Source organism: Pleurodeles waltl, chromosome 6 (assembly GCF_031143425.1).
Source record: "Pleurodeles waltl isolate 20211129_DDA chromosome 6, aPleWal1.hap1.20221129, whole genome shotgun sequence".
Lineage (NCBI taxonomy): Eukaryota > Metazoa > Chordata > Amphibia > Caudata > Salamandridae > Pleurodeles > Pleurodeles waltl.
Genome location: NC_090445.1, coordinates 1,310,681,692 through 1,310,691,346, shown reverse-complemented (window position 1 = coordinate 1,310,691,346; position 9,655 = coordinate 1,310,681,692).

The following is a 9,655-nucleotide window of genomic DNA, read 5'->3' as shown; positions in this document are numbered from 1 at the left end:
GAGCAGGGGCAGTTCAAGGTTGGACAGGGTGGCAATGTGGGACAGTGGGATGACTTCAGGGGGTATCTCATGCTGGCGGGGGTCTTGACATCCTACTCTGTCTATTTTTTGGATCTCAGGCTCCTCTTGCGGGGTGGTTGTTCTTCAGCAGGAGGTGGGGTTCTGGTGGCCTGTCGTTGTGGTGGGGCCTCCTGTCCACTAGCGCCGGCGGAGGTGGTAGGCTGTTCCTGGTCCGGGCTAGTGACAGGGGCCCTGTGTGGTGCCACATGGTCCCGCAACGTGTCTTCTATTCTGTTGAGGGCCTGGACTATGCTCCCCATAGCGGTAGAGATGTTGGTGAGTTGATTGGTGAACCCCATGTAGCGTTCCTCCTGCTGTGCCTGGATCTCCTGGAACCTGGCCAGTACCGTCGCCATCGTCTCTTGGGAGTGGTGGTAGGCTGCCATGATGGTGGTGAGGGCCTCTTGGAGAGTGGGTTCCCTGGGCCTCTCCTCCCCCCCCTGTCGCACAGCAGCCCTCCGAGTTGCCCTGTTTCCCCCGGCCTCTGTCCCCTGGACGGTGTGCCCACTACCACTGCCCCCAGGTCCCTGTTGTTGTTGGGGTGGTGGGTTAGCCTGGGTGCCCTGTAGTGGCAGACACACCGCTGATTGACCTGTCCTAGAGACAGAGGCATGGGCCCGCTGGGTGGTAGCTGTGCTGTTGTTCCCAGAGGGGGTTGGGTCTGCTGTGGCCTGTGTGTGGGGAACCGACTGTCCAGAGGTCCCCGATGGTCCGGGCTGGTCATCAGGTTCCACGTCGACAGAGCTGCTGTCATCACTGGGGGCCTCTTCCGGGGGGGGATGGACATTTCTGGACCCTCCTGGCCGGTGTGTTGGCGTTCGGGTCCTGCATGGGGTAAGAGAGTATGGTTATTGTTTCTGTGTGCTATTGCGTGCGATTTATGGGTGCCCTTGTCCCCCAGTGCTGTCATTCCCTTGGGGGAGGTGTTGTGGGGGTGTTTGGGGGGGGGGGGGTATGTGCAGTGGTCATGCTTAGGTGATGGGTGTCCATAGTTTGTGGTGGCATGCAGGGGTTGGTGTTGGGTGGGTTGTGCTGGAGAGACATTCTCAGGGAGGATGTGTGATGGGGGGTTGGGGGTGAGGGTGGTGGTGGGGTTTAGCATGCTGGGGGGGGTGAAGTAGTTGAGATTGTACTTACCAGAGTCCATTCCTCCATGTACTCCAGCAAGGCCATCAGGATGCAGGATGTTTAGTACCTCTTGCTCCCATGCTGTGAATTCGGGTGGAGTGGGTGGGGGTCCCCCGCCAGTCTTCTGCACTGCGATGTTGTGTCGCGAGACCATCGAGCGCACCTTTCCCCGTAAGTCGTTCCAGCGTTTGCAGATGTCGTCTCGATTTCTGGGATTCTGTCCCACCGCGTTGACCCTGTCCACGATCCGCTGCCATAGCTCCGCCTTCCTGGCTATAGTGGTGTGCTGCACCTGTGAGCCGAAGAGCTGGGGTTCAACTCTTATGATTTCCTCCACCATGACCCGGAGTTCTTGGTCCGAAAAGCGTGGGTGCCTTTGGGGTGCCAAGGGGTGGTGTGGATGAGGTGTGGGGTGGTGTATATGGTGATGAGTGTGTTGGTGTGTGGTGCTTTGTGCTTCTATGTGGTGTGTGTGATGGTGTAGTGTGCCTCTGTGTGATGTAGCTCTCTATTCTGTGATGTGTCTCTCTCTCCTTCGTCTCTGATCTTCGGTCGTAGGGGTTTGTGGGTGATGTGGGTGTGTGTTTTATAGTTGATTGGATGTGTGGGAGTGTTGTTTGTATGTGTGTCAGGTGTGTGCATTTCAAATTGTCCAATGTGGCTGTGTTTTGGAGCTGTGTGTGTATTTTGAGCGCGGCGGTGTGTACCGCCAATGGAATACCGCGGTTGAAAGACCGCCGCGTGGATTCGTGGGTCAGAATGGCATGAGCGTGTTTGTGTTGGCGTGGCGGTGGAGGTTTGGTCATCTCCAGTTTTCCGCAGCCCGCTGATGAGGCGGCCTTCCTTGGATGTCGGGTTTTTGGCGGATTCACAGTTGGTGGTCAGAATGACCGTGGCGGTTTACCGCGGCCGCGGCGGTAGTATGGCAGAGTTCTGACCGGCGGTATAGGCCTTTTACCGCTGAGGTCAGAATGACCCCCTATACTTCCTATCCTGAGCCTTGATAAAACATGCTGCAGTCAACCTTATGTCCCCCTGTCAAACACATGCAAATGAGGATGTTGCAATGAAAAAAGGGTACTTGCCAACTGGTTCACCAATCAGAATCACCAGCTGATCCAGTAGATCTCGCTCTTGTGCAATGATTGGTTAATTTGGTGGTCGGTGCGCACAACTCCAAAGATCCGCAGTAGGTGGTGGAGCACCTTGCCCCACCTCAGCTTCCTTGCCTCTGTTGGGTAGCCCTGGATGACCCAGCCATCCATACTCAACATCATGGGGAGGTAGTGTTTGAGCAGCCAGATGAACCTTCCCAGTTCAACTCCACTCATCCTTTGTGCTCTCCCCTTCCCCGACATATTGCAGTTTCCCTCCATTGCAATTAAAATAGGCCCAAAAATAATAAAAACACTACCCATCTAACCCCAAATACCCCAACAGACTAAGCTACCCCAAGACAAACACCCAACAATACAATTACTATGACATGACCGAAACACTATAAAAGACTCTGCAAAAATTACAAAATGGACAGGACAGCAACAGGGCACAGCACAAAACTCTCAAAAACCACCACTCCTCAACCAGCACCAGCTCCACACCCCCTCTCACAATCACAGACAAAAATACTCTAAAATAAAAGTGAATGTGAAATCACTGTACCATGTATGCATCAAGGAAGCCCTGTTTCATCACTTCCAGGGTGTATGCGTCATGTTTTCTGATATGCATCCTTTTTTTTGATGCATGGCTATCATGCATTTTTTTTTTCCCATTAAGGCTGACAAGGCTTGCCAACTGGTGATTGATGCGTAGGGGCCAGGCTTCATTTTGTTGATCAGCGAAGTAAGAAGTATTGGCATTTGCGTTAAATATTTTGATGCATGATGGTCATGCGTGGTATTCCTTGTCATGAAGGCTGAGAAGGACTGCATTGGACTACAGCTGGGTTCATTTCACGTAACCCATGGCAATGTAAGCGCTTGTGAGTCCATACTGTGGTGTATCACATGGTTCAGGGTTCATGATGCCATGCTACACGTGTAAGATATGGCTCCCATGCATCTAAGAGGCAGGAGATGGTGTACTCTCATATGTCAATGTAGGTTTATGTGTGACATGTGTGGAAAGACATGTGTAGTGTAATATGTGTAATGAATGCCAAAGCAGGGTGTTAATGGGATATGAAATCTCACAAATCTATTTTCCAGCTTGCAGATATGTTGGCCATAGTTTCATAGCTGTGTAACATATCACATAGCTGTGCCATCTATGTTTCCCTATTTGGGAACATTTCTGAAGGTCATTTAAGTCTATGTATATTCATGTGATACATATACATTTTCATTAGTGGAAAGTAGACTTTTGTGCATACTCCAATACCCCATACCAGGCCTGTACCATTGGTACATGTGTGCTGAGAATTCAGACAAGGCACAACCTTGGTACATACAATCAACCAAACATGTTTGCTTTGACTGTTACATGCAATGGCATAAAACTGTGTAGCAGGGTTGCAGTCAGGCAATGATGGCACCCTAATCATCATTGCTCCAGTGGGACTTTGTGAGCCCACACAGACCAATGGTTGCATGTTTTGATGCAGGTTGACGGTGCTCCACTTAGCTCAGTCCAGTGTGCACTTGCATCAGGCCCCTGAGTATGTCAAGAGTCAATGTAGCCTCAGCAGGTGAGTTAGGGGGTGTTGGACGGGGATCTACCCTCATTACAATAGCTCTTCAGGAGTTCAATGAGCAGTTCCCTGCAGGCAGACACCTGCACAAATGTAATCCCTTGGGCTGGCATTTTTTTCCCTTTGGGTTACTTGACGTCAGGCTTGCCCTATCATGTACAGGGGATTGGCTGAATGTTCGTAAAGGACATGTCTCATCATTTTGCATAGTCTGACACAAATGGTTATACATTGTTTGTATTTTCCATATGAAGCTTGGTCAGGGGATATATCTTTTGTGTAACTTGTTTATGTTTTCCGACCCAGGGGACAGATGATGCCATTTGTCACTGCCTTATGTCAAAATAGTATGCAATGGGGAACTACATTGTTGTTGTTGTTACAAACACAAATGGGTTGTGTACTGACTTAGACATCCTCTGTGAATATATGTCTGGTCATCACATGGTAACTTTGTTGTGTTGTACAGGGAGTATTGGTCTATGTGTGAACCTATTCCAAAATTTCCGGCATATCTTGGTTGGAATTGATTTGGGTCTCCATTGCTAGCATTCTTTAAGCTGCTTACCCTTTGTGCACATCTTCTTCTGCAACATTCTCCTGTAGACAGGATGCTACGTGTGACTTGTGTAATTTGAAGATGTGCACATCTTCTTCTACTGGCTACATAATAACATCCCTCCTATTTCCAGTCTTTGCTAGATTACATGACTTCCACACACACATGACAGTACACCAGCTACAGCACTTGTGTAGTGTCCATGTGACCTCCCCATGTTGTATCTCCAAGTGTATGAGGAAGACTCTCAGCTGTTCTTCCACATCCTTTGGTGTGCATGGGCATGCACTCACAACTGCATTCCACAACGTATGTCACTTTCACCATGAGTGTATCTTGTTAGTGTATGAAGTCATCTCAGCTATGATTATTTGATTTGCTACATGCAACATTTCTGTCTCCTTTCTCACCCTTACAAATTAGGGTGGGTCTGTGACAAGTTTGAACAATTATAGACTTACATGCACATCCCAAACCAGATTGGCAATGGGGGAAGACCTAGACATTTTAGGGTATTGGTCCCAGTAGGTCACTTTCCCTTGGTCAAGCATGTGAGTGTCAATGTGAGGTGTGTTTTCATATGTGGTGTGTGATGGTATTGTAAGACTACACTGGGTTACCTTGCAGACACATATCAACTATTGTAGGCTATTGCTAAGCCTTTCCTACCAAGGCCATACACCGGTACATCAGTCCTTACATGTATTTCCAGATTAGCTATAGGAATATGTCAAGACAACACATTTGTGTGACATGTGTGTAAGTATGTACATTGGAAGTGCTATACACTCTGCCTACATTCCACCCACACATTCATGTGGTGGTTCATTTTCCCTTTTATTGACCATTCCTGGTTATGGGGAATATGTGTGGAGAGTGGATCAGCACCCATTGCTGCTCCATTTGTGTTGTGACCCTTGACAAACTCCACAACCAACATTTCTGTGCTATATTTGTGAGACAGCACAGCATGCAGCAGGGTTGGGGCCCAATAGTGCTCATCGTACATAACACCATTGATATATGGTGCACGGTTAGAGTAAAACTTTTGTTCCTTACCCTGATCAGTCCATGATGGTCCATTCATAACAATGGTGTTCCCCCTTGTCACACCTGCTCAGTGCAGCCGCTACAGCTACCCGCCTGAGATGTGACACAGTTTAGTTCCTTATTTTCAAGTACACTACTTTGATACAGTCCCTACTATATGTACGGCCCCTTGCATACATCTTGCCTGGCCTAGCCATGATGTGGTGCAAGGGGTCGGAATTGGTGCTATGCCTACATTATACAACTTTGTATTTCTGATGCGTGGATTTAGGCCTTCAAGGGCCACATGAGCGTGAGTTAGGTGACTCTGATGTGTGGCATGGAGGCACTAGACCCTCTTACATCACAACCTATGTTCTAACATTCTTTGTAACTGTTGGGGTTTTTGCTGCTTTCTAAGGTATGAGCAACTTTCCCATGGTATACATAGCAGAGAATGAGTACACCATGGACAATCTGGTGCAAAGTGATTTATTGGTGATATTTACAGGATGATTTTTGTTGTAGTGTCTAGGTGTAGAAGGTCAGCATAATTTGTTGTCTCCTGTGAACTCCTGCAGCAGTGTTTTGTTGTTCCCCCTCACCTCTGCTGCACCATTGTCATCCTCCTCCTCATCTAGTAGATCTATCAGTTCATCCCTGGGGACATTAGTCCAAAATTGAAGATTGCACATACAAGGATCATCTTGCATACTAGGGGTGGTGCATACAACAGGCTTTCTCCTGTCAGGGCCAGGCACCTCTACCTTGACTTCAGGAACCCAAATGTCTTCTCCACCACATTTTGGTGGTCATTTTGATATTGGCAGTAAAATCTGCATACCACCGCTGTGACGCCTGCCAAAATACCGCCACCTTGGCTACCATCCATCCGCCACATTATGAGCACTGCCGGACGTCCGCTGCCACAAGAAGGGCGGAAATCCGACAGTGTTCATGGTGGTGGACGGTAGTAAGGTGGCGCTGCTACCACCAGCACCACCACGCCAGGAAGAACACCACCAGCCGTATTATGACCAGTAATATGGTCTGGCGGTGTTCTGCTGGCGGGGCGCTACTGGTGGTAGCAGCACCCCTTCCGATTCTCTGCCACAAGACCTCCTCGACCAAGGTAAGTCTGGCTTCTGACAGGGGGGGTGAGAGGTTGGTGGGTGTTGTGTGTGTCTGTGTCTGAGTGTGTGCATGAATGTCTGTGTGAATGTGTGAATGCATCTGTGTGTGTTGTGTTGCTTGCGTGGTTGTATGCTTGTGAGTGAATGCATGTAAAAATGGTGAAGTGAGTGCGTGTCTGCATTTTAATGTGATTGTGTGTAAGAATGTGTGAAAGCATGTCTGGAAGTATGCGTGTATGAATGCGTGTCTGCCAGTGTGAGTGATTGGGTGTATGCGTGGTACGTGTCTGAAAGTGTGTGCATGTATGGGGGATTGGGGAGGTGAATGAGAGGATGGGAGGGGGTGAGGGGGTTAGTGTGTGTATGGGGGGTGAAAAAGAGGGCTGTGGAAGCAGGATATGGGGGCATCTGGTGTGTGTTGGGGGTGAGGGAGCCGCCTACCGGTGACAGGGAAGGAATTCACTATCATTTGTAGGGCCTAGTGCCATGGTTTTAGTGGCATTGCAAACGACATGAAAAGCATGGTGGTAGGCAGGCTCATAATGCCGCTGGCGGTACTGTGCTGGCCGCCAGGCTGGAGATTGACAGCCAACCCGCCATTCTCATAATGTGGCGGTATGTACCGCCAGCCTGTTTGTGGTACTACCACCACATTAACACTCACCCCTGGGGTCATAATGACCCTCTTTGTGTCCTTCTGTGCCCTTCATTGTATGCCTGCTCTCCCTCCATTGTCGGGTTGCCAAAAGGAGTCATCACCCATGGCTAGATGTCATAACCTTGGTCAGCTGCAAAGAAATGTGAGAACGTGTGCCTGTCATGCATATTTGTGGTGCAATATGTGCAATGGCAGATGCTAGTTTTGGGTAGAGAGGTGAGTCAGACCTGCATCTGGTATTGTGTGTGTTCCTGTTTTGTTGAATGGTTGTATTGGTTTGTGGTGGTGGCCATTACTATCATGGGTTGTGGCTCCGAAACCTGGTGATTGCCAAATTAAATCTGGACTGACAGTTGGACCATGCAAATTATGTGTTGTGTTGTCAATATTTGAGGCTGTGTCTTAATGTTAGGGGGGCCTGCCACCTCCTTGCACTGCAAAAGAGCCATTTTTATTGACACTATGGTAGCCCTACAAGGCCAAACTCATGCCACCATCCTACCATGTGGCACTACACATGCAGTGTGACACTTAGGGCCTACTTACGACCTTGGCGGAGGGGATTACCTCATCCCAAATGTGACAGATATTGAGCTTGCTGTCTTACAAGTTCCATTATATCCTATTGAACTTATATTGAGCAGGCGGGATATTCGTCACAGCTGGGTCGGAGTAATCCGATTCCTCCAAGGTCGTAATCAGACCCTCCGTGACTCTGTGTGGCAGATTATGCCTGTGCCAGTCATCATGTGTAGAAGTGTGGGATTCACACAATAGGAGTGTGAGAAAGTAGCCTCTTTCTAGCCCTTGTTACCCCCACTTTTTGTTTGTGAGTATATGTCAGGGTGTTTTCACTGTCTCACTGGGATCCTGCTAGCCAGGGACCAGTGCTCATAGTGAAAACCCTATGTTGTCAGTATGTTTGTTATGTGTCACTGGGACCCTGCTAGCCAGGACCACAGTGCTCATAAGTTTGTGGCCTATATGTGTTCCCTGTGTGATGCCTAACTGTCTCACTGAGGCTCTGCTAACCAGAACCTCAGTGGTTATGCCCTCTCTGCTTTCCAAATTTGTCACTAACAGGCTAGTGACTAAATTTACCAATTCACATTGGCATACTGGTACACCCATATAATTCCCTTGTATATGGTACTGGGGTACCCAGGCTATTGGGGTTCCAGGAGATCCCTATGGGCGGCAGCATTTCTTTTGCCAGCCATAGGGAGCTCTGACAATTCTTACACAGGCCTGCCAGTGCAGCCTGAGTGAAATAACGTCCACGTTATTTCACAGCCATTTACCGCTGCACGTAAGTAACTTTTAAGTCACCTATATGTCTAACCTTCACCAGATGAAGGTTGGGTGCAAAGTTACTTAGTGTGTTGGCACCCTGGCACTAGCCAAGGTGCCCCCACATCATTCAGGGCAATGGTGTCCCCGGACTTTGTGAGTGCGGGGACACCATTACACGTGTGCACTATACTACCTATGTATAGCGTCACAATGGTAACTCCGAACATGGCCATGTAACATGTCTAAGATCATGGAATTGTCCCCCCAATGCCATTCTGACATTGGGGGGACAATTCTATGATCCCCCGGATCTCTAGCATAGTACCCGGGTACTGCCAAACTGCCTTTCCGGGGTCTCTACTGCAGCTGCTGCTGCTGCCAACCCCTCAGACAGGTTTCTGCCCTCCTGGGGTCCAGGCAGCCCTGGCCCAGGAAGGCAGAACAAAGGACTTCCTCTGAGAGAGGGTGTAACACCCGCTCTCTTTGGAAATAGGTGTGAGGGCTGGGGAGGAGTAGCCTCCCCCGGCCTCTGGAAATGCTTTGATGGGCACAGATGGCGCCCATCTCTGCATAAGCCAGTCTACACCAGTTCAGGGATCCCCCAGCCCTGCTCTGGCACAAAACTGGACAAAGGAAAGGGGAGTGACCCCTCCCCGGACCTGCACCTCTCACTGCTCAGGATGCCTGCAAAACCGCAACAAAGTAGGAAGATGACTACTAGCAACCTTGTATCGCCTCATCCTGCCGGCTTTCTCGACTGTTTCCAGGTGGTGCATGCTCTGGGGGTAGCCTGCCTCCTTTCTGCACCAGGAGCTCTGACGAAATCTACTGTGGGTCGACGGAATCTTCCCCCTGCTAACGCAGGCACCAAAAGGCTGCAACACTGGTCCTCTGGGTCCCCTCTCATCGTGACGAGCGTGGTCCCTGGAACTCAGCAACACTGTCCAAGTGGCTCCCACAGTCCAGTGACTCTTCAGTCCAAGTTTGGTGGAGGTAAGTCCTTGCCTCCCCACGCTAGACTGCATTGCTGTGTAACGCGTGATTTGCAGCTGCTCCGGCTCCTGTGCACTCCTCCAGGATTTCCTTTGTGCATAGCCAAGCCT